The 24,370-nt window shown below is 37.5% G+C and overlaps 1 pseudogene; it reads left to right on the top strand.

Annotated features, from left to right (window-relative positions):
- Positions 1-24,370, top strand: part of LOC125924259 (ubiquitin carboxyl-terminal hydrolase MINDY-1-like) — a 51,591-nt pseudogene that overhangs the window by 13,065 nt on the left and 14,156 nt on the right.

Raw genomic sequence — 24,370 nt, 5'->3', positions numbered from 1 at the left:
CAACTCCACCAGAAAGGCCACTCTACTATACAAAAACAACTATATAAAACACCAAAATAAATGACTTGGAGGTGGGATTACTTGCGTTAATTTGTAAACCCCATTATAACATCCAAATCAAAATAAAAGCAAAGTATGTGTGAAATATATGTATTTACAGAGTTTACAAATAGTGAATTAACATTGGAACTTTGGTAGGAGCTCTTAGATATTTCGAGATGCTGATATTTACATTCCGATCTGAGAATGGGCCTCATACTGTCGGTACTTTAGAGCTTCCAGCTAGCCTGCAGCATGAACCCAGTATCTGTCTACTAGAACTTACACTAAAAGGTGGAAACTCTTGTTATTGCCTAGGCTATGAATCCATGGATATCTTTATTTGAAGGACATGAATAGCTTATTAACTTACACTCTGCTTTTCTTTCATCTGTGAACACTGCATCTTCCTTCATTCAGGCTGGACCCCAGGAGCCTGGCACGTTTTTTATACAAGAGAGTAAATTCCCATTTGGCCAATGCAAAGTTGTCCTTGGAATCCACATCTCTGGCCACAGTTGTGTTTATCCTTAGTATCTAGTTTCAGTTATCTTTTTTTGTGCCATTTTGGACTCTGATCTGTTTGTTTCATTTACTAAGTTTCCCATTACGGAATGGTGAACAGGGCCACGAAAAGGTGGCATAATGTGGTGAGGCTCAGCACTTCCTGGCCCTATGGCACTTAATTACTACACTTTGCTTGCCAACTATTTCTTGGCATCTAATTTAATTTGGGGACTTGCCTAAGCATTTAATTGAACTTGAAGAACTCCTTTCAAATATTTATACCCACTTTCTCTTTCTCCTCCTGCCATATCATCAATAATTCTGCACCCCATTTTAGATCAGGTCCACTTTTATTTTTTTCCAAAATGCTTGCCATTCCCCCTTTTCTATTAAGTATATTGTTCATGCACCAAATCCTAATACGAGTTCGTTTTTAAAAACATATAGTTTGCCCTCCTTTTCTTCTAAACCTTTTCCTGCCTCTTACAGCAGAAGAATTCTATACTTTCTCTGTCCATAAAGCTTTTATTCTCCCACTTTATCCAAGCTGTATCTCACCCCTCTGATAGGTTTCTTGTATAAAAATAGGCAGCACAAAGGAAAGAACAATGGATTCCTTATTCTGGTCACAGCCACATAAGCTTCAATATTCGTGTCTCTGACCACGACTCTACCCACTCAGTTCTGTTACTCTCAGTTATGTTGAACATGTTCTTGAATTTTGTCAACACCTACAATGTCATGATGAGACTCTTCTTTTCCCAACATGTCAGTGTTCTCCTGGTTTTCTGTCCTTCTGAAACTAGCATCGGCCCCATAGGTCATGATTTTACTTAGCCTTTTGTGTCTTTGAGCCCATATCAGTGCTGGAACAATCCAAACATATCCCTTCCTCACACTCATACAAATACACACAGTGCTGTATGGGAAAGTACAAGTCAGTACCTCAATATACATGTGGTTTCCAACTGCCTTTGGAATTGCAACGCTATTCGTCTATATTTTTCTTCAGCCCCCCTCCTTTTTTACTTTTCTCATTGCTCCTACCTACCTTTTCCAGACATTATTCGAAGTCCTGACATCACAGAACCAGTAGTTCCAGTCACAATTTTAGCTGGGAATTTTCCCTATGAAATCCTTATGTTAATAATTGATAAATAATGATTTTATTCACAACACCTGCAGTATTTTGAAAAGTGTAGTGCCAGTGCAAACATTAGCAAAACAAATGAATATAATAGACAATCCAGAAATAAGTGCAATTGTATATAAGAAAATATTCAAGTTAGTGGGAAAATAGGTTATTCAATAATGATATTGGAACAACTGGTTAGCCATTTGGAAAAAAAAATAAAGTGGGATCTCTTCCTCATTTCTTCCACCTAACAATAATAATGAGAATATACATAGTAATAATTCATTTTGCATCAACGCAATCATGAATTTACCCATAGAAAGTGATGTCTAAAATATTTATAAACTGGCTTTAGGGAAAGCCTTCTAACGATGTCATAAAACCTGCAAAGAAAAATTAAAATGTGGACAAATTTGATTACATAAAAACTGTGTTTTGAAAAACAAGACAAACATAAGCAAATAAAATGGAAAACCGGGATGGCATGATTATGTCATTGCAGCATTATTTGTAATAATAAGAAATTAAGAACAGTCTATACATTCACCCATATGGGAACAATTAATTAAATCACAGTGTATACCTATAATGAAATACTATACTAAAATTAAAACTGAAGTTGTATTACAGCCACAACATATTATTGTCAAGGAAACAAAAGGAAGGTACAGTATACAGTATTATAATATTAAATCAGTATGTAGGTGTGTAGGTACATGTATGTGTGAAAATATGTATGTGAATTTTTATAAGAAAAAGGTTGAAAGGGCCTGGATTATTGAGCTAATATAATATCTCACTGTCCATTTATAACATATTTTATGTGAGAGGCAGTATTCCAGGCAATTAAAAATACTATTTTAACCCAATTTATAGGCTGGGAACAGTCTCCGAAAGTGTGAGCAACTTGCCTTGAATGAGAAGGTAAGGCCGTGATGATACCAGACCCCAAGAACCTTACGCTTAGTCCGCTGTTTGACCTACCACATGATAGCAGATCCTAAAGGGAAGATAATCATTTCAATCCAACCAGTTACTCTCTATCTTTACTGCAGCAAAGAAGGAAAATAACGTAGATTAATATACCAGTGTACACACTATAAAAGTTCTTTCTTTCTGACTATAAAGAAACTGATCGTGAAGTACTAAAATAGGTACCAAACAAAGTACCTTCCACTGATTTATCTGCAGCCTTGCCAAGGAGTTAACACTGCGAGTGCGTTTCCTGACGCTGACATCTGTTGGTTTAATATAGGCGTATAGGATGGATGGAGCATAGCCTAGGACATATGAAACAGGTAACATCTACCTCAGCTGTCTGAGAACAGCTACTGAAAAGATGTTTCCTCCTCAGCTCCTCATTCAGTTCCATGAATCTCATCTCAGCCTGCTGCCCCCGCTCCCAAAGATAAACTTGATTCACACAGGGTATCTAGGTAGAGTGGGAGTAATATGGGGAGTGGGGATGGTTGCTGCTCACATCCCAAGTGGAGAGGAAGAGAAGGATCACTCATGAGTCTTTATCCAGATGACCCCTATTGAGGAAAGAGGTAGTTGACTGAGAGCTTTAGTGAGAAGTTTACAAGTCAAAGCTTCATTAGAAGAAAAGGGGAATTCACACAAAATCTAGTACTGTTGAATTAAATCTAAGGATTACAGGTGTCACAATTACAAGATTCAAGATAAATCCAAAGCAGTGAAGGGGGGAATGAATTTATTATTTATTAAAAAATCTCTGTGTTGTATGCAACTAGGTCCTTTATATACCTTATATGACATTTTAGTCCTCACAACAGAGTTTACCTGACCCAAAATCTGTGCAGTAAGAAGCCAGCTTTGAAATATCTGAGAACAAAATGTACAAAACACAGAACTATCTACCTATATTTCATTAGTTATTTCTCAGGTGATTATATAGAAAATCTCTGGCAAAAATATGGTATCTAGGTCAACCTTCTCATCCCCATGATATTTCATTCTATTAAGTAATGACACTGACGCTCCTATTTCTGATAAAAGTCTTTATTTGCGTTTGCTACCCTTCTTCAACTAAAGTGGTGTACAACGTCAAACTAAAGTTGATAAATGGCACTTTTATATTGCAGTTCAGGTAAACAGTGAAAGTCAGAAGAAGGTAAATGCAGCTGTTCCACTGGGCGTGAATCTCCAAGCACATAAGTCGGCTGTGCTATTTTGCAGACTGTGCGAAGGCTTCACTGCAGCACAGCTAGCCGGGACTGCTGTGCAGAAAGTCTTTTTACAACACCTTTTATATTACCGGAGTAGGTCTATTAAAGGAACATGCTTACTTTTTAGCAGGTGACATTTGGAATAAAAGTACATGATAGGTGATAGAGCCAGGGGTCGAGGTTAAAGTCACCACTGCGGATGCTTAAACCAATTATTTTAATAAACTGATTATCGGTTGTTAAAAAATATGCAAGAATCTCCAGAGCCTGGTTTTTCTTCATATTTGACAATTGGTTTTAATGTATGTGTTAGAAAACTACTGTACTGGTTATAGATACTTAGATTAATAGATTTAAACCTTTCAGATTAAACATCAAGTGGGTACTCTCACAGTATTGCAAATATAAATATTCAACGTATGTTTTGATCATCTAGGCTGGAATTATCTTCAGAAGAAACAGAACACGAAGGATATTCATAAGGATAAATTCCTAAAATTGCAATATATATGTATATATGTATATGTGTTTGTGTGTATATATACATATATAAACAAAGTATGTATATATATTCATTGCTGTTGTTAAGCTACCAGTTTAACAGTTCTCTAAATTTCTTATTTCTTTTTTCTTCTAGTTAGTGTGAGATCGTCCATAGCTCACACTATCTGTGTATAATGAAATATGAAGACATTTCTTACTGCACTGTTAACTGGGGTCATTTTTTTAAAGAAATTGAGGGACAACATATGCTTGTCTAAGCATGTTATGCAAATTATTGGCATAAAAGGATTTTTAACATGTAGGTAGTGTAAAACATGTCATAGTGACAATTCTTACATTCGGTATTCATTTATCCCGACAATTACCATGGTTATAACGCCTTTCTACATGTAGCCATTTTATATGCATGTTGAAAAGCAAGGCATGCGCATGTACCTGCAAGATATTGGAATTATATCCTCAACACTTTATCTTCAAGTTGGGGCTTGGACTCTGTAATTTTCCTCTGTTTATAAAATTGCATACATGAGATACCCCAGCAAGGTGAGTTTGTCTATTCAGAATGTTTGAAGCAGAAATATGTTAACACAGAAGGAATTTTCCCTCTGCTGATTTTAGACTCAGTCACATGGTCAGAGGCTGGAATTTATACCAGACGGTCTCAGAAATCTTCTAGTAGCCATATTATTGCTTTCTTCAAAAGACAACTGCACACTGCCTATTTTCTAGCTACCTTTGCAACACTGTTCTGCTCCCAACACACAATCCCCATTTTTAAAATGTACGTTACTAACAAGTTTTCTGTTATAAAGCAGAACAGTATGAACACCATCTATGCAATCTGCTATTCTGTGTTGTCAGATATGTCTTTTAAAGGAAAACTCTACAGCAATCAATCACGTGACACAGTAAGGTCTCTCTCTTTTTTCTAAGAAAAGAATACCATATTTCATCTATGAAGGAGGCAGTATAAAATGCTACCAGCATATCAGTATGATTTTTTAGTCATTTGCAAATGCACAATTTTCCACATTTGCTGAAATAAAGTCTCAGAATAAATGCTTGTCAGTTGGAACAATTGTGTGGGGATGGGACAGATGGGCAGCTGTTTCTGTTTTAATCCCAGATTTTGTTCTTTTACTTTAAATAATGTTGAAAATGTTTTTTTAATTGTGAAAAAATAAACATAGGCCGTTTTTAAAAAAGAAAATAAAGTGGTAGTTACTGAACTATAATGAAAGAAAGATAGTTCTTATAATGTGGATTAAAAATCTCTAGCTCTCTTAACTGAAAACAATGGATTTCACTGGCTGTACTCAGCTGATACTGATCATTATTTATACTATAATTGATATGACCAACTGTCTTTTTAGTTTTATAGGAATACACAAAAGTTCCGGTGAAGTCAAATTTGCATGATCAATTGGGCATCATAATTTCACTGTTAGTGCTTATGGATTTTTCACATTTTAGTCACAAACATGAACTCTTTTCTTAGCTGTACACTGCATTATGAATTAATCTAAACTAAAACTTTTAAAACCCTTTTGTTCCCATAAAAAAACCACGTAAGAATGCCTCTATTTTTAAATCAGCATTTCTTTCTTCTATCATAATTACTTCCTCATAATATGAAAGAATAAAGATTTAACTAATGCCCTAACTAAATAGGCCAAAGATTATAAATAATGACTTTTCACTAGGTACAAATCTGTTGTAATTAGAAAGGGAGGCAAATAATCTGTAATGAATGAACTGTATTTAATATGTAAGTACTGAATATTGAACACAGATGCCCCGACATTGGGCTCAAGTGAAAAAACAAACAAACAAACAAACAAACAAAAAACCCAAAAAGCAAAAACAAAACAAAACAAACAAACAAACAACAAAAAAACCCACATTTATCTCCTTTTCTGGACAGAAACTCCGTGTTCCAGAAAGGTAAAACACTCAACTCAGAAAAGTACCACCAAAAAAAAGGGAATTTTTATTAGTTGAAAACCAAACTGCCTTTAACAGAAAGATTTTAAATAGCAAAATGGTCATTATCCCACTATGTTACTTGAGATTACTCCAGATATTATAGCTGACCAGAAACTATTTCTGTATCCTACTCAAAAATCCGAATTATTCTGACCTTCAATTAAGTAAAAATCATTTTATTGGTCATTTCCATACCATGCAGCAATGCTGATGTGGGATAATTTTATGTAGGAAATATGGTTCTATTGAATGCTTTTAATGGATTGAATCTGTTAATACAACAGTGGTTGATTAAAGAACCTATTTTAATATCTTAACTTTAAACAGACGACAATGCTTTACACTCTAAATTGTTAGAACCCATTTTTAATTTCTTTAAAACTGATAAGCCTCCCTGCCCTTCCCTAATTTCAAATTTAATTAAATCCACGACACCACCACACTGAAGAGAAAGGCCAGTTTTATTTACATAACATAACAATAGTAATAACAATGAATGGACTGCACTAAACCAACATCAGTCTTCACCACAAAATATTATTCTTGACCCCCTCAAAGACCAGCCTTTTTTTCTACCCAGCCAGGAATAGCATTCAATTTTGTATTAAAATAACTACTGCGACAGAACTCACAAACGAACAAATATATTTTTGGAAGTAAATCAGCATATTCAACATCACAATCATCACTAGGATTTTTTTTTCATAAACTGAGTAATCTTCCATCTTAACCCACATTGGCAGTGCTTAAATTTTATGTTTTTTAGATACTATAAAAACTACTCACTTATTAAGCTCTCAGGATGGGCAATGAGGAAGTTAAGGTACAGATTACAAAAACCTGGGGCATCAGCAGGTTAAGGGGGCAAGATCAGAGAAATAAAAGTGGTGGAACCAGGGCTTTCAAGCAGTTCCTTTCCTCCCAGGTTATATTCAGACCTGAGGCCTGCCTCAGGCAGAGTCAAAGGAGGAGTTTGCCTGGAGCAGACAGTCCAGAGGGAGAACCCCACTACTTTATTAACCAAGCAAGCACCGACTGTGGTTGCCTCAGACTAACATCTACTCACAGCCCGAGAGCTTTCGGACTCTTTGGATCATGTGTGCACGGACCACAAAATCTCTCTACATGCTTGCAGAGTTATGCACACGTATTGGTTACTTGAGAGTCAGAGTTACTGACTTCATGAGAGGCCCCCACCAAAGCTGAAAGGCAATTCACAATGTCAGTTTAATATTAGACACTTAAAACTATGTTCTCCCTATACTGAATTTTCTAATCAATATCTAAGAGTACTTTTGGCCGTTAGTTCACTGTTTGCACTTTCACACAGCAATTCCCTTCCCATGATGCCCTTTACACACACACACACACACACACACACACACACACACACACCCTTCTCAGAGTAAAACCTGACCTCCTTTGTCTTGGATGGGATCCATCCTTCAAAGAGACCACATCCCTACTAGTGCTCACTCTATTTTAGTTTTTTTTTTCTTTAACTCTTATTTCTCCTTGAAATATGTTTGAGTTTCCAAAACCTTGAAAATTCTTCCTATTTGAAACTACTGATCCATTTTAATCACTGTCCTATTATTTGACATTATTTTACAGCTAAGATCCTTAAACAAGCAACCTACCTCCAGACCCCACTGCTCTTACAAGCATCCCTTACTTCCTTAATCTCCTGTCATCTGATTTATGGACCCATCAATATCCTGACACTGTTCAATTAAATCATTTTTCTAATGGAATTGAATTTCTTTATTCTGACCCTCTTCAAATTCTCCACTACACTTTATACAGTTTATCTCATTTTTAGTTTCCATGATATTGTCTGTGATTTTTTTTCTCTGTATGTCTCACAAACTGGGCTTTTTCTTCTTTCTATGCTCCAATTTAGTGATTCTCTTTGTTGTCTATCTGCTGACTTTCCTCTACGCTTACATATTTTTTCCATTCAAGTGTTTTAATTATCTCCTCTATACCAAAATTCTTGCCTCCTGGACATCTTATTTCCTCCTTTCTCTCCTGTTCCATTCTCCAAAATTTATTATAGGGCCCTTCATTATTTATTTAAAAAGAAAAAAAAAAAGAACTGTTCACACTTCTACCTATATGCCAGGCATTCCTAAAGGCACTGAAAATAGAGTAGTGAAAAAGATAAAAATAAAAATTACCTGCCCTCATGCAGTATGTCTGGTATTGAGGGAGAGAGATACTAAACAGGATAACAGTAAAACATTAAAATCATGGAAATAAGTGTTAATGGGAAAACATAAAGCAAAGAAGGGATATGTGAAATCTCAGGGGTGGGCTTAAAATTTTAAAGGCTGTCAACTATACACTACAGAGACCAATGCAGAAGCTAAGGCATCAATTTTAAAAATGCTGTAATGATTCAGGAGAGAGATGATGAAACCATGGACCAGACATAAGAAGAAGGAATCAAGATTAATACCAAAGTTTTTGATCCAATGCCTGGAAATATGTCACCACCACTAACCAATATAGGTAAGTGAGCAGAAACTGCATGCTAGTGGTAGGGTTTGAAGCATTTTCTGTGGGAGTTGTCTGATAGATAAATGTTATGTTGACTGGGCAGTTGGATTGATAGATTTGAAGTTAAGAGGAAGATCCCAGCTGCAGAATACAAATTTTGTTGTCATAAATATAAAAATGGTATTTAAATCCCATGAGAGGAAAATCATATGACTTTGGAAGTGAATAAAGGTAGGGGAAAAAAGGTCAAAGAATTAGAGTTTAGAATAGAATTCAGAAAACTAAGGAGGAACCGGCAAAGTAAATGAGAAGTAGTCAGACATGTCAGAGAAGTGATGGACATTATGACAAAAAAGTGATTCTAGAAGGATATCAGTTGTGTCCAATGCTACAGATAGTACAAATATGAAAACTGGCAATTAAAATTACCAATATGAATGTCTTTGGTGACCTTGACAAAAGCAATTCCCATGGACTAGGAGAGAAAAACCTGATTACAGTAAATACAAAAGAGAATGGCAAGAAGGAAACTGGTAACAGCAGACTGAGAAACTCCTCGAGAAGTTTTGTTTATAAAGGTAAAACTTGGGAACATAGCTGTAGAACTGTTATCAAGTGATGACGTTATGATGAGTGAATTAGTAGTATGCCAATATGGCAATGAAACAGAAGAAACATGATGTTGTTGGAAGTATGGAGAAATCCAGAACAGGCAAAAGAGTATGGTCTTTATGCACAGATGGAGACAGAGCCTGGGTAGAAACATAAATGAACATGGTAAAAGGAGGTACTTTGGAATATAATAGTATAGGTACTCTTAGGTGGGTGATGCATTACTAGGAACTTACAGAAATTCTCTTTAAAATGCTCCAACAATAGCATTTGTTGGGGAATGCTAAGACATCAGCTGGAAATAAGAATGAAGGAGGAGGTATTGGCAGGTTGAAGAAATAGAAGAAATCATGAAAAATCCTCCAGGAGAGTGGAAGGGAGAGTGGATGAAGAAAATATAGTATGCTTACATTAAGAAACTCCCTTGAAGCTATTGATAACTAATTTAAAGTGAGATCAGTTATCATAGCCATGTATTCCATGTCATCGAACTGTATAGGTACAAGTGCATCACAGAAAGAAAGTTTTACTTTACTAGAGTTATAGTTTCATCAGGATAATATGATGAAACAAGAGAGCCATGAGGGTTGATGATATATGCAAAGGAGAGATTACAATGATTGAATACAAAATCTAAGGTCGGTATGGAGGAAATGAAAGATTATTAGGAGATGAGGGAAAGTATAAAGCTGGCAGGGTTGATGCTAACAAGGTCTCAGTGGCACTGAGAAATGTTGTAGTTGGGATTTTAAGGGTAGTGACTCAAAGATAGGAGTTGAGAATCAGAGAGTTGGATATTTAAAATAGAGTTGATGGAGAGTCATTGTGATTGGGAAAAAAGGGTCAAAGGAATAAACATGGAGGTAAGGTTCAGGTAGGGAAGGGAACACCATCATTTGGTGGGGGGAAAGTCAAGGAACTGAGGAGCCAAAGCATTAAAAAGTTTATCTGTGTGGACATTGAAATCATTAAGAACTATGAAAGAAGGCATATTAGAGAACATGACAGTGACCCAGTGTGGTGTAGAGATGACTACTACAAACAGTGACATTGGCATAATCTAATGATAAAAATTGCAAAGTGGTGATGATTAGGGAAGAAGGAGGGAACATGACCTGTGAGCAGGACTGATTAACAAGGAAGACACCTATTCCATTCCAAATGTTTATTCGTTCAGTTGCTCAACCACATTTTTTAAGTATGTGGGGTGTGACAGGCACTATGCTAAATGTTTATATTCACTGTCTAATTTTGATTCATGAAATAACATTATGATGTAGGAACTCTTATTATGTGCATTTATTTTTACAGGTGACCAAACTGAGGTTCAATAATTTACTCAAGGTTATTCAACTATTGTTTCTTCTCTCTCATATTGTGCTTCCTTCATTCCAAAGTAATACCAGCGCAAGTTTCTTAACACTGAGGGTTGACCGCTTTGGCAATGGTGGCGAGAGATGCTCTGCAGACCCCCTCCGTAGTGAAACAACTGATGGAAATTATACACATACATGAAAGAACTTTAAATATCTAGAAGCTGTCCCAGGGATTACAACAAATCCAAAAACATTTTTTTTTCAAGAAAATGTACTGCAACAGTAGATTTGACCAAAAAAAGTGGGGGGGGGGCAGGGGTTTCCTGGGTGGCTCAGTTGGTTAAGCGTCCTGCTTTGGCTCAGGTCATGACCTCACAATTGGTGAGTTTGAGCCCCACGTCAGGCTCTGTACTGACAGCTCAGAGCCGGGAGCCTGCTTTGGATTTTGTGTCTCCCTCTCTCTCTGTTCCTCCCGGGCTCGCGCTCTGTATCTCTCGCTCTCAAAAACAAATAAAGATTTTTAAAATTAAAAAAAAATAAAGACAAAAAAAATAACAAGAGTCCATGGCTATTGAGCCTTTACTGTCTCCCTCCTTCTCGCACTCCCAGCTCAGCATGACAGAAGGTCTACTTGGGCAGGGATGGCCAAGAAGATAGGACTCCCACTCCCCCATGCTCCTAGTCAAGGGTTATGATAGCTCCTTGGAAGGGGCAGGCCACCAGCATTTCTCATTTCCCCTACCTCCATTTTATAGAAACTAAATTCCAAATGACTGTATCTAAGAGTTCAAGGACTCCCTTTCTCTACCAAGCCCCCACTTGTAGGTCAGATCTTTTACCCCAGATATAGCAGACTGACAATAATATCCTTTTAACACCCTAGGTTGCTTATACGGAGGAGATTTCACATGGGGAAAGACAAGTGGGAAAGACAAGAGGCTACTTCTCCTCCTTAGTACCCCACCAATGAAGCAGGGATGTCACTCTGAAGAAGTGGGCTACCGTCTCCACTTCTAGTTCTAGAGCAGTGGCTCAGAGATTTTTTTCCAAGGGGAGAGGTGGGCCATGACAGAGACCTCCAAGGATCTCTCTTAAAGGAACTAAAGTTCAAGCCTAAGATTGCTCTCAAAACTAATGGAGATTTTGGTAGTAATCAGTAAGAAGAGGCTAAGAAATCCAGGAGAGCAACAAGCAAGACCTAACACCAGCTAGTCTATAAAAGAGAATCAGGGTAAGAGAAAAATAGGAAGAATTCTCCTGGGATTAGAATAAACCTTAAAGGTTGGTCTCAAAACAACTATCCCTGTAAAGGGACTCAAATTTAATTGGCCTGTGTGGGCACTTTGATTCCAGAGTGTCATAAAAAACAATAGCACAATTAGTTGGCAATTAGAGTAACCTAGTATGGGAGTGACCAGAGAAAAATAAGAAAAGTCTAAGACAGCCTGATAAAACCACTGTCATCTCAGGGTGACTGTGCATGCCCAACTTTGTACCCACTAAAGAGTGACACCAGAGACTTCATATTATGGGGAAACAGACTTTACTAAAATAGTTCAGGAACGTCCACAAACAAACAAGCAAGCAAACAGCAACAATAAAAAGCCCTTAAGAGGAGGGCAGATAGGATCTCAAGTTGCTACAGCATACTACTGAAAATTATGAGACAAGCAAAGAAATGGGGAAGTGTGACCTACACGTGGAAACAAAAGCAGGCAATAGAAACTAATTGTGAGAGGGTCTAGTTGTCAGACTTAACAAAGACGTCAAAGCAGTCATCATAAATACGTTCAAAGAACTGAAGGAAATCACCCTTAAGTAAATGAAGGCATCATTACAAGGTCTCATCAAATAGAGAATATCAATAAAGTGAAAGAAACTTAAAAAGAACCAAATGGAAATTCTGGAGTTGACAAGATCACTGAAACAAAAAATTCTCTAAAAATTCTCAACAATAGATTTAAACAGACAAAAGAATCAATTAGCTTGAAAATGCTCCCTCGAAGGACATTATGTTAAGTGAAATAAGTCAGACAGAGAAAAACAAATACTGTGTGATCTAACTTATATGTGGAATCTGGGGGGAAAATAAAAATCTCATAGATACAGAGATTAATTGCTGGTTGCCGGAGGTGGGTGTTGGGAGTGGGAGAGATGGGTGAAGGTGATCAAAAGGTACAAAGTTCCACTTATAAAATAAATAAGCCCTGGGGAGATACTGTACAGCATGATAACTACAGCAAATACTGTATTGTGTGTTTGAAAGTTGCTAAAACAGATCTTAAAAGTTCTCATCAATAAGGAAAAAAAATTGTTAACTATGTATACTGATGGATGTTAACTAGACTTATTGTGGTAGTCATTTCACAATATATATGTATATAGAATCATTATGTTATTCACTTAAAAATAATATATGTCAATTATATCTCCTTTAAAAAAAATAGCATGGCAGGGCTTGAGTGTTGGTAACTGGTAAGATAACTAATTTAAGAGATATTTCATTGCTGCTGTGTACAGGACTTGGCATCTGATAGGAATAGAAATATTAACTTATAGTTATCCAATTATAATATATAAAGACTATTTCATGATGAAAATAACAATAAAATAAGAAAGTTCTCAAATCAGTGAGCTAACTTTCTATCTTAAAATACTAGAAAAAGATGAAAAAAAATTAAAACTAAAGCAAGCAGAAGGGAAGAAATAATAAAAATTAGAGTGTTAATTAATGAAATGGAGAATAGAAGTATAATAGAGAAAATCAATGAAATTAAAAAGTGGTTCTTTGAAAAGATCCACAAAATTGACCACCTTTAGTTGGACTCAACGTAGGCATGAAAGAGGGGACATTACTACTAACCTTACAGAAAGAAAAGGATTATAAAGTAATACTATGAATAATTATATGCCAATAAATTAGTTAACTTTGATGAAATAGAAAAATTCCTGAAAAATAAAAACAAAATATTGAAATTTAAAGAAATAACAAACCTGAATTAGCCTTCAACAGGTAAAGAGATTGAATAAAAATTGGGGATCTCCAAGACCACTTTAAGGATTAGTGATTCACTAAGAGGACTTACAGGACTCAGCATATGATTGTATCCGTGGCTATGAGGATACCATGGCTAGAGAGAGGATACCAAACATAATCAGCAAAGGGAAAAAGTACATGTGGCAAAGTCCAAGGAAAACAAGGCATAAGTTTCCAAGGGTCATCTCTCACGGAAGTCACAAAGTGCATGCTTAATTCTCCCAATAAAAAGTTGTGACAACGCACATGAAATGTTGATTAATGAAAGCTCACGAGAGACTCAACATCCTGGGACTGGCCATTTAGACAGCATCTGCCTAGTACATATCAAAATTCTAGACTCCCAGAAGAAATGCAGGTGTTCAGCATAAACCACATTGTGTGCACAAATAGGTAAAGCAGAGTGAGCCACTCTTTATCAATTCTGGGAATGGTGGGAACCCTCCCCAAATCCAAGTTCCCAGATACCAGCCAAAGGCTATAAATTAGCCTTTCTAAGGATCTTAATTCTGCTGTGTTAACTTTTTTCTGAACAATTAGAAATTTTCTAATTTCTGCACAATTAAAAATTTTAAAACTTTCTACAAAGTGAAGTCAATATCCAGTCTCCCCCCACCAACTGGTGAATTCTACCAAGCACTAAAAATAAATAGATAGATAAAACATTAATAACAAATTTTCACAAACTCTTTCAAAAAAGAGGAGACAACATGTCCCAGTACATTAGGTTAGGACCTAATAAGGTTACTTTGATATCGAACCTATAAAAACACAACACAAGAACAGAAATCACCAATTAACTCTCTAGTGAATAAACATGCAAAAATTCTTCAAAAAATCCTTTGAGTCGAGTCTTACTATTTGCAGAAGTTATGTTCTATAGAGTCACTGAGAACCCTGAATAAGTGAATAGTGAGCCATTGCTCATAAGAGAAATACAGGGTTAGGTTCTCAAGAGCCTCTGGTCACAACATTTTCATCAATTGATCAATAATAGCTTTGTTTTATGTGTGTTTGTGTTTAAAGGCACTTTATTTAATATATATTGCTGACTCATTAACGTTGAACTCGTGGCCAACAGCACTATAACTCATGCCTGAATAAACCTTATCTAACAAACATTTTCTATGTAAGCCACATCACAACCTTCCTGCACTTAGAAGCTTTAGATAGCACTTGAGAACTAATATTGGAAGCCATTTTAAACACCAAATCATCAACAAATGGCACAAATGCATGGAAAATATGACACTAAATAGGCCACAAAAGGTTACTTGTTTAAAATATGAAAGATGAAATAGAAAGCAGAATATTGTCTTTTTCGGGGTGCCTGGGTGACTCAGTCCGTTGAGCATCTGACTTTGGCTCAGGTCATGATCTCACAGTTGGTGGGTTTGAGCCCCACATTGGGATCTGTGCTGACAGCTCGGAGCCTGGAGCCTGTTTTGGATTCTGTGTGTCCCTCTCTTTCTACACCTCCCCCACTTGCTTGTACGCATTCTCTCTCTCTCTCTCTCTCTCTCTCTCTCTCTCTCTCAAAAATAAATTTAAAAAAAGAAAAGAATATTGTCTTTTTCAACTTCAACTTGAAATGTGCACATTGGTTAACAAAATTTTCAGTGCTCTGTGTATGTTCACAAATGACCACAAAAGTGCCACAAACATTGATTTGGGGATTACAAGTAGATTTTAGTGAGTAAGTGAATTTGCAAATATGGAAACTGCAAATAATGAGGATTGATTGTACCAGCAAATAGATTCTAGCAACATATAAAAAGGATTATACAACATGAGTAAGTGGGATTTATCTCAGGAATGCAAGTTGGTTTAACATCTGAAAATCAATTAATATAATACATCATATTAATAGAAAATAGTACAAAAGCCAGATAATCATCTCAATAGTTTCAGAAAAATCATTTGACAAAACCCACATCCTTTCATGATAAAAACACTCAATGCACTGAAAATGGGAGGGAGTTTATTCAACCTTACAAAAGCACCTACAAAAAGCTACCATTATACTTAATAATAAAATACTGAAGAATTCTCCCTAAGGTTGGAAGCAAGAATATGTCCTGTCTCAGCCCATTTATTCAACATTGTACTGAAGTTTCTAGCCAGGTCAATTAGGCAAGAAAATGAAATAAAAGGCATCCAGATTAGAAAAGAAAACTAAGATTAACTCTTTACTCTTACAGGTGACATGATCTTATATATGGAAAATCATAAGGAAGCAGCTAAAAATATTGTTAGAACTAATAAGTGAATTCTAGATACTTTCAGAATTCACATCATATACAAAATCACTTATGCTTCCATACACTAGAAATGAACAATCAAAAAATGAAATTAAGAAAAAACAATTCCATTTATCATGTCATCAAAATGAATGAAATATTTAGAAATAATTTTTTTAAATTTTTTACCATTTATTTATTTTCAAGAGACAGGGAAAAACAGAACATCAGCAGGGGAGGGTCAGAGAGAGAGGGAGACACAGAATCTGAAGCAGGCTCCAGGCTCTGAGCTGTCAGCATAGAGCCTGATGCAAGGCGAAAACCCACAAACCGTGAGATCATGACCTGAGCTGAAATCAGATGCTTAACCAACTGAGCCACCCAGGCACCCCAGGAATAAAATTTTAAAATAAAGACAGAACATATACTCTGAAAGTAAAAAACACTGTTGAAAGAAACTAAGATCTTTATTTAGATTTGAATTTATTTATTCAAAGACATTCTGAGTTCCTGGATCAGAAAACTTAATATTGGTAAAATGGCAATATTCCCCAAATTGTTCTACAGATTCAATGTACTCCACTGAAAACCTCAGCAGTATTCTTTTTTAGAAATTGACAAGCTGTTCTTAAAATTCATGTAAAAATTCATGGTACCCAAAATAGGCAAAAGTCGTGAAATGGAAGAACAAAGTTGGAAGATACACTTCACAATTTCAACAAAGCTATAGTTACCAAGAGGGTGAGGTACTGGAATAAGGGTGGACATAAAAACCAATGCAACAGAATTGAGAATCCAGAGATAAACTCTCACATGAACAGTTTAGTTAATTTTGGACGAAGGTACCAAGACAATCCAATCGTGAAAGAATAGTCTTGTTGGCAAATGGTGTTGGGATAACCGAGTATTCATGTGCAAAATAATAAAGCTGGAGCACTGCCTCACACCATACAAATGTATCATAAACCTCAATGTAAGAGTTACAACTTAGAAGAAAATACAGGAGTAATCTTCAGGAATGTCGGCTAGCCAAAGTCTTCCTAAATATGACATGAAAGCAAAAGTGAGAAGAGAAAAATAGATAAACTAGACTTCATTCAATTAAATCATTTTTGTATTTCAAAGAATAGCACCAAGAAAAATAAAAGGCAGTTCACAGAACAAGAGAATATATTTCCCTAATACATTTGATAAGGGATTTGTATCCAGAGTATGTAAAGAAATGTACAACTCAGTAGTAGAAAAATAAATAACCCACAATTTTGAAATGGGCAAAAGATCTGAATAGCTGTTTCTCCAAAGAAGATATACAAATGACCAAATAAACACAACGATAGTCCTTCAACACCATTAGTCATTAGGAAAATACAGATCAAGGCCATAATGAGATACCAATTCACACACACTAAGATGGCTAAAATTAAAAAGACATATTTTGACAAATTTGGCAAGGGAATGAAACATTGGAACTCTCGTACACTGCTGGTTGGAATGTATAATGTTGCATCCAACTCTGGGAATTAGGCTGGCAGTTCCTCAAAATGTTCCTCTAAACATAGTCACCATAAGACCTAGCATTTCAACTCTTAGGTATATACCAAGAGAAATGAAAACATATGTCCATGCAAAAACTTGTACACAAACATTCCTAAAAGCATTACTCATTTTAGCACAAAAATGGAAACAACCCAAAGGTCTATCAACTGATGAGTGGATAAATAAATATGGCATCTCTATATCATGGAATATTACTTGGCAATAAAAGACCAAAAAACTGATTCATGCTACAGGACGGATGAACATTAAAAACAAGCCTAATGAAGGACATCAGTCACTAAAGACCACATATTGTATGATTTCTGTAAAATGCCCAAATCTGTAGAGACAGAGAGGTCAGCAGTTGTGTCCAACTGAGGTATTAGAGAGAAACGAGAAGCTGCTGTTAATGAGAACAGGTGTTTATTTAGGGGTGATGAAATGTTTTACAGTTGGTTTTGGTGATGGTTGTAAAATTCTGTGAATATACTAAAAACCATCGAATGATGTACTTCAAATGCACTAGGTGTATGAGATATGAGTTCTGTCTCAAAAAAGCTGTTACATATATATTAGAAAAATCAGATAACTTTTTTATATCCATCCACGCCAAAGTCTAACAATAGTGCTAGCCCCTAGTGCACGCTCTAATCACCCTTACATAGATTACTATGAATAATCTACTACAGAAACTGTTTCCAGTTTTGATGAGCCAGCTGTCGCAATATTAATTTTATTAAAATACTATTTTCACTAAATCACTCCCTTGCTCTATATCAATAAATCTCTAATCTCTGCAGTCTGCCATGTAAGACCCATAATCAACTGGCCAGTGTTACCCATTGTGTTAGGCAAAATAACAAGCCTCTCAAAGATAGATGTCCATAGCCTAAATCCCAAAACCTTTAAATATGTTACTTTACATGGCAAAAGAGACAGTGCAGACATGATTAAATTAAAGTTCTTGAGATGTAGAGATTATCCAGGATTATCCAGTTGGGCCCAATGTAATCACAAGCGTCCTTCTAAGTGAAAGAAGGAAGCAGGAGAGTCAGAGAAAAGGTGCCACAAAGGGAACAGAGGTCAAAGTGATGTGTGCCACAACCTAAGGAATGTGGGCAGCCTCTAGAAGCAAAAGTTGCAAGGAAACAGTTCTCCCCTAGAGCCTCCAGAAGGAATGCAACCCTGCTGACCCATGTTTTTTTACTATGACATTCAGAGCAGTAGGATAATAAATTCGTATTGTTTTAAGCCAATTGGTGGCAATTTGTTACAACTGTGATAGGAAATGAAATGAATACACCCATGCAGTCATATCACTATGATATTTTTGCTCTTTTCACATCTCTGATTTGAGTAATACTTCTCTACTTATCTGGAAATCCCTTTCTTTCCCTCACTGCTGACACAGGAAGTCCTGCCTGAATACGAATACCCTCAAGAAGTCCCCCCCCCCCACTAACTCCATGCTCAGGTCATTTTAATTCTGACTGGAGATTTCTTTAGAATGTACTTATGCCATCTACATATTACTAGCATCTGAATTACCTATGCACAATCATTTGATTTTAAGTTAGACATGGAAGGCACGTGGCACATTATATGGAAACAAAGCAGTGAAGTGTTAGGGTGCTGACGGCTCAACTTTTTCCAAAAAAAGCCCTGATTTATAGTGTTTGCTGATTACTCCCAACAAGACTGATTTCTATCATCATATTATACACCTTAAAACTTACATAATGTTATATGTCAGTTATATCTTGATAGAGCTGGAAAAAAAGTAAAAGACTGATTTCAAGCCACCAATGGCTTGACCACTAGATCACAAAATCCCTGACTATTTAATAATGTCTTTAGTGAGCTAGTTCATGCCTCTGGTATAAGGCATCAGATATTTCTCTTAGTTCTTTCTTTCTAATCTATGGTTATAAATGTATTCTCAAGTACACAAATATGCCTATTTTTTTTTTGCTATATGTCTAATAGTATTTAACAAATATTTCTGAGTCTTTGAATTTAATTTACTTACTTACTAGGTGAGGACTCCCTTACCAGTGGGGAGGTCTTTTCCCTGCCATTAACATGCATTGGTATTCAGGATAATACCTTACACTACTGGAGAGGGGATTTCTCTCCTCATCCCAGTCCCTATCACATCTTTTACACAGTTGCAGAAATGTTTTTAGTCAATAAAGAAAACTTTTAACAGTCATTAAGTTTAAAAGTAAAAAAAAAAAAAAATGAGGTTAAAAGTCTCAAGCTCCCAATTATCAGCTTCATGAATAGAACCTTGTCATTTATCATCAGTTGAGAGGAAATCAGGGGTTCTGTAGCTGTGCAGAGCCTTGGTACCACCCACTGCAGGCCATAGTTCTTTCCCAGTGTGTGTCTTCTTTATTATGTCCCCCACTGATGTGATTCTTGTTCACTCACCGGACAAATACTTATGGACTCTCAAGAATTCTCAAAATAGGAACCAGAGATATTTTTCAGGGACAACTGGGCACTTATTCTGCTTTTCCACTCCTGCTCCTCACCTCCACTGTATTAGTTTTCTGGTGTGTCTCAATAACCACAAAATTATTAGCTTAAGACAACATCCATTTATCACTGTATAAATCTGTTGGCTGAGCTTTATGATATCACAAGGCTAGAATCAAGGTGTTGGATAAACTGAGTTCTCATGGAGGAGGCTTAAAGAAAAATCCAGTTCCAGGGGAGGTTCCAGAAGATGGCGGCGTAGGAGGACGCGGGGCTCACAGCGCGTCCGGCCGATCACTTAGATTCCACCTACACCTGCCTAAAGAACCCAGAAAACCGCCAGAGGATTAGCAGAAGGGAGTCTCTGGAGTCAAGCGCAGACTAGAGGCCCACGGAAGAGGGTAGGAAGGGCGGCGAGGCGGTGCGCGCTCCACGGACTGGCGGGAGGGAGCCGGGGTGGAGGGGCGGCTCCCGGCCAAGCAGAGCCCCCGAGTCTGGCTGGCAAAAGCGGAGGGGCCGGACGGACTGTGTTCCGACAGCAAGCGCGACTTAGCGTCTGGGAGGTCAGAAGTTAACAGCTCTGCTCGGAAAGCGGGAAGGCTGGAGGACAAAGGGAGGGAGAGCTGCTGAGCCCCCGGACGGCAGAGCTCAGCTTGGCGGGGAACAAAGGCGCCAGTGCCATCTCCCCCGCCCATCCCCCAGCCAAAATCCCAAAGGGAACCGGTTCCTGCCAGGGAACTTGCTCGCTCCGCGCAAACACCCAACTCTGTGCTTCTGCGGAGCCAAACCTCCGGCAGCAGATCTGACTCCCTCCCGCTGCCACAGGGCTCCTCCTGGAGTGGATCACCTAAGGAGAAGCGAGCTAAGCCTGCCCCTCCACCCCCCGTGCACCTTGCCTACCCACCCCAGCTAATACGCCAGATCCCCAGCAACACAAGCCTGGCAGTGTGCAAGTAGCCCAGATGGGACACGCCACCCCACAGTGAATCCCGCCCCTAGGAGAGGGGAAGAGAAGGCACACACCAGTCTGACTGTGGCCCCAGCAGTGGGCTGGGGGCAGACATCGGGTCAGACTGCGGCCCCGCCCACTAACTCCAGTTATACACCACAGCACAGGGGAAGTGCACAGCAGGTCCTCACCACGCCAGGGACTCTCCAAAATGACCAAACGGAAGAATTCCCCTCAGAAGAATCTCCAGGAAATAACAACAGCTAATGAACTGATCAAAAAGGATTTAAATAATATAACAGAAAGTGAATTTAGAATAATAGTCATAAAATTAATCGCTGGGCTTGAAAACAGTATACAGGACAGCAGAGAATCTCTTGCCATAAAGATCGAGGGACTAAGGAACAGTCACGAGGAGTTGAAAAACGCTTTAAACGAAATGCAAAACAAAATGGAATCCACGATGGCTCGGCTTGAAGAGGCAGAGGAGAGAATAGGTGAACTAGAAGATAAAGTTATGGAGAAAGAGGAAGCTGAAAGAAAGAGAGATAAAAAAAATCCAGGAGTATGAGGGGAAAATTAGAGAACTAAGTGATACACTAAAAAAAAATAATATACGCATAATTGGTATCCCAGAGGAGGAAGAGAGAGGGAAAGGTGCTGAAGGGGTACTTGAACAAATTATAGCTGAGAACTTCCCTGAACTGGGGAAGGAAAAAGGCATTGAAATCCAAGAGGCACAGAGAACTCCCTTCAGACGTAACTTGAATCGATCTTCTGCACGACATATCATAGTGAAACTGGCAAAATACAAGGATAAAGAGAAAATTCTGAAAGCAGCAAGGGATAAACGTGCCCTCACATATAAAGGGAGACCTATAAGACTCGTGACTGATCTCTCCTTTGAAACTTGGCAGGCCAGAAAGGCTTGGCACGATATCTACAGTGTGCTAAACAGAAAAAATATGCAGCCGAGAATCCTTTATCCAGCAAGTCTGTCATTTAGAATAGAAGGAGAGATAAAGGTCTTCCCAAACAAACAAAAACTGAAGGAATTTGTCACCACGAAACCAGCCCTACAAGAGATCCTAAGGGGGATCCTGTGAGACAAAGTACCAGAGACATCACTACAAGCATAAAACATACAGACATCACAATGACTCTAAACCCATATCTTTCTATAATAACACTGAATGTAAATGGATTAAATGCGCCAACTAAAAGACATAGGGTATCAGAATGGATAAAAAAACAAGACCCATCTATTTGCTGTTTATAAGAGACTCATTTTAGATCTGAGGACACCTTTAGATTGAGAGTGAGGGGATGGAGAACTATTTATCATGCTCCTGGAAGCCAAAAGAAAGCTGGAGTAGCCATACTTATATCAGACAAACTAGACTTTAAATTAAAGGCTGTAACAAGAGATGAAGAAGGGCATTATATAATAATCACAGGGTCTATCCACCAGGAAGAGCTAACTATTATAAATGTCTATGCGCCAAATACCCGAGCCCCCAGATATATAAAACAATTACTCATAAACATAAGCAACCTTATTGATAAGAATGTGGTCATTGCAGGGGACTTTAACACCCCACTTACAGAAATGGATAGATCATCTAGACACACAGTCAATAAAGAAACAAGGGCCCTGAATGATACATTGGATCAGATGGACTTGACAGATATATTTAGAACTCTGCATCCCAAAGCAACAGAATATACTTTCTTCTCGAGTGCACGTGGAACATTCTCCAAGATAGATCATATACTGGGTCACAAAACAGCCCTTCATAAGTTTACAAGAATTGAAATTATACCATGCATACTTTCAGACCACAATGCTATGAAGCTTGAAATCAACCACAGGAAAAAGTCTGGAAAACCTCCAAAAGCATGGAGGTTAAAGAACACCCTACTAACGAATGAGTGGGTCAACCAGGCAATTAGAGAAGAAATTAAAATATATATGGAAACAAACGAAAATGAAAATACAACAATCCAAACGCTTTGGGATGCAGCGAAGGCAGTCCTGAGAGGAAAATACATTGCAATCCAGGCCTATCTCAAGAAACAAGAAAAATCCCAAATACAAAACCTAACAGCACACCTAAAGGAAATAGAAGCAGAACAGCAAAGGCAGCCTAAACCCAGCAGAAGAAGAGAAATAATAAAGATCAGAGCAGAAATAAACAATATAGAATCTAAAAAAACTGTAGAGCAGATCAACGAAACCAAGAGTTGGTTTTTTGAAAAAATAAACAAAATTGACAAACCTCTAGCCAGGCTTCTCAAAAAGAAAAGGGAGATGACCCAAATAGATAAAATCATGAATGAAAATGGAATGATTACAACCAATCCCTCAGAGATACAAGCAATTATCAGGGAATACTATGAAAAATTATATGCCAGCAAATTGGACAACCTGGAAGAAATGGACAAATTTCTAAACACCCACACTCTTCCAAAACTCAATCAGGAGGAAATAGAAAGCTTGAACAGACCCATAACCAGCGAAGAAATTGAATCGGTTATCAAAAATCTCCCAACAAATAAGAGTCCAGGACCAGATGGCTTCCCAGGGGAGTTCTACCAGACATTTAAAGCAGAGATAATACCTATCCTTCTCAAGCTATTCCAAGAAATAGAAAGGGAAGGAAAACTTCCAGACTCATTCTATGAAGCCAGTATTACTTTGATTCCTAAACCAGACAGAGACCCAGTAAAAAAAGAGAACTACAGGCCAATATCCCTGATGAATATGGATGCAAAAATTCTTAATAAGATACTAGCAAATCGAATTCAACAGCATATAAAAAGAATTATTCACCATGATCAAGTGGGATTCATTCCTGGGATGCAGGGCTGGTTCAACATTCGCAAATCGATCAACGTGATACATCACATTAACAAAAAAAAAAGAGAAGAACCATATGATCCTGTCAATCGATGCAGAAAAGGCCTTTGACAAAATCCAGCACCCTTTCTTAATAAAAACCCTTGAGAAAGTCGGGATAGAAGGAACATACTTAAAGATCATAAAGGCCATTTATGAAAAGCCCACAGCTAACATCATCCTCAACGGGGAAAAACTGAGAGCTTTTTCCCTGAGATCAGGAACACGACAGGGATGCCCACTGTCACCGCTGTTGTTTAATATAGTGCTGGAAGTTCTAGCATCAGCAATCAGACAACAAAAGGAAATCAAAGGCATCAAAATTGGCAAAGATGAAGTCAAGCTTTCGCTTTTTGCAGATGACATGATATTATACATGGAAAATCCGATAGACTCCACCAAAAGTCTGCTAGAACTGATACATGAATTCAGCAAAGT

This window comes from Panthera uncia, chromosome F2 (genome assembly GCF_023721935.1).
Source record: "Panthera uncia isolate 11264 chromosome F2, Puncia_PCG_1.0, whole genome shotgun sequence".
NCBI classification, from domain to species: Eukaryota; Metazoa; Chordata; class Mammalia; order Carnivora; family Felidae; genus Panthera; species Panthera uncia.
This window is presented reverse-complemented; position numbering and strand designations above follow the sequence as displayed.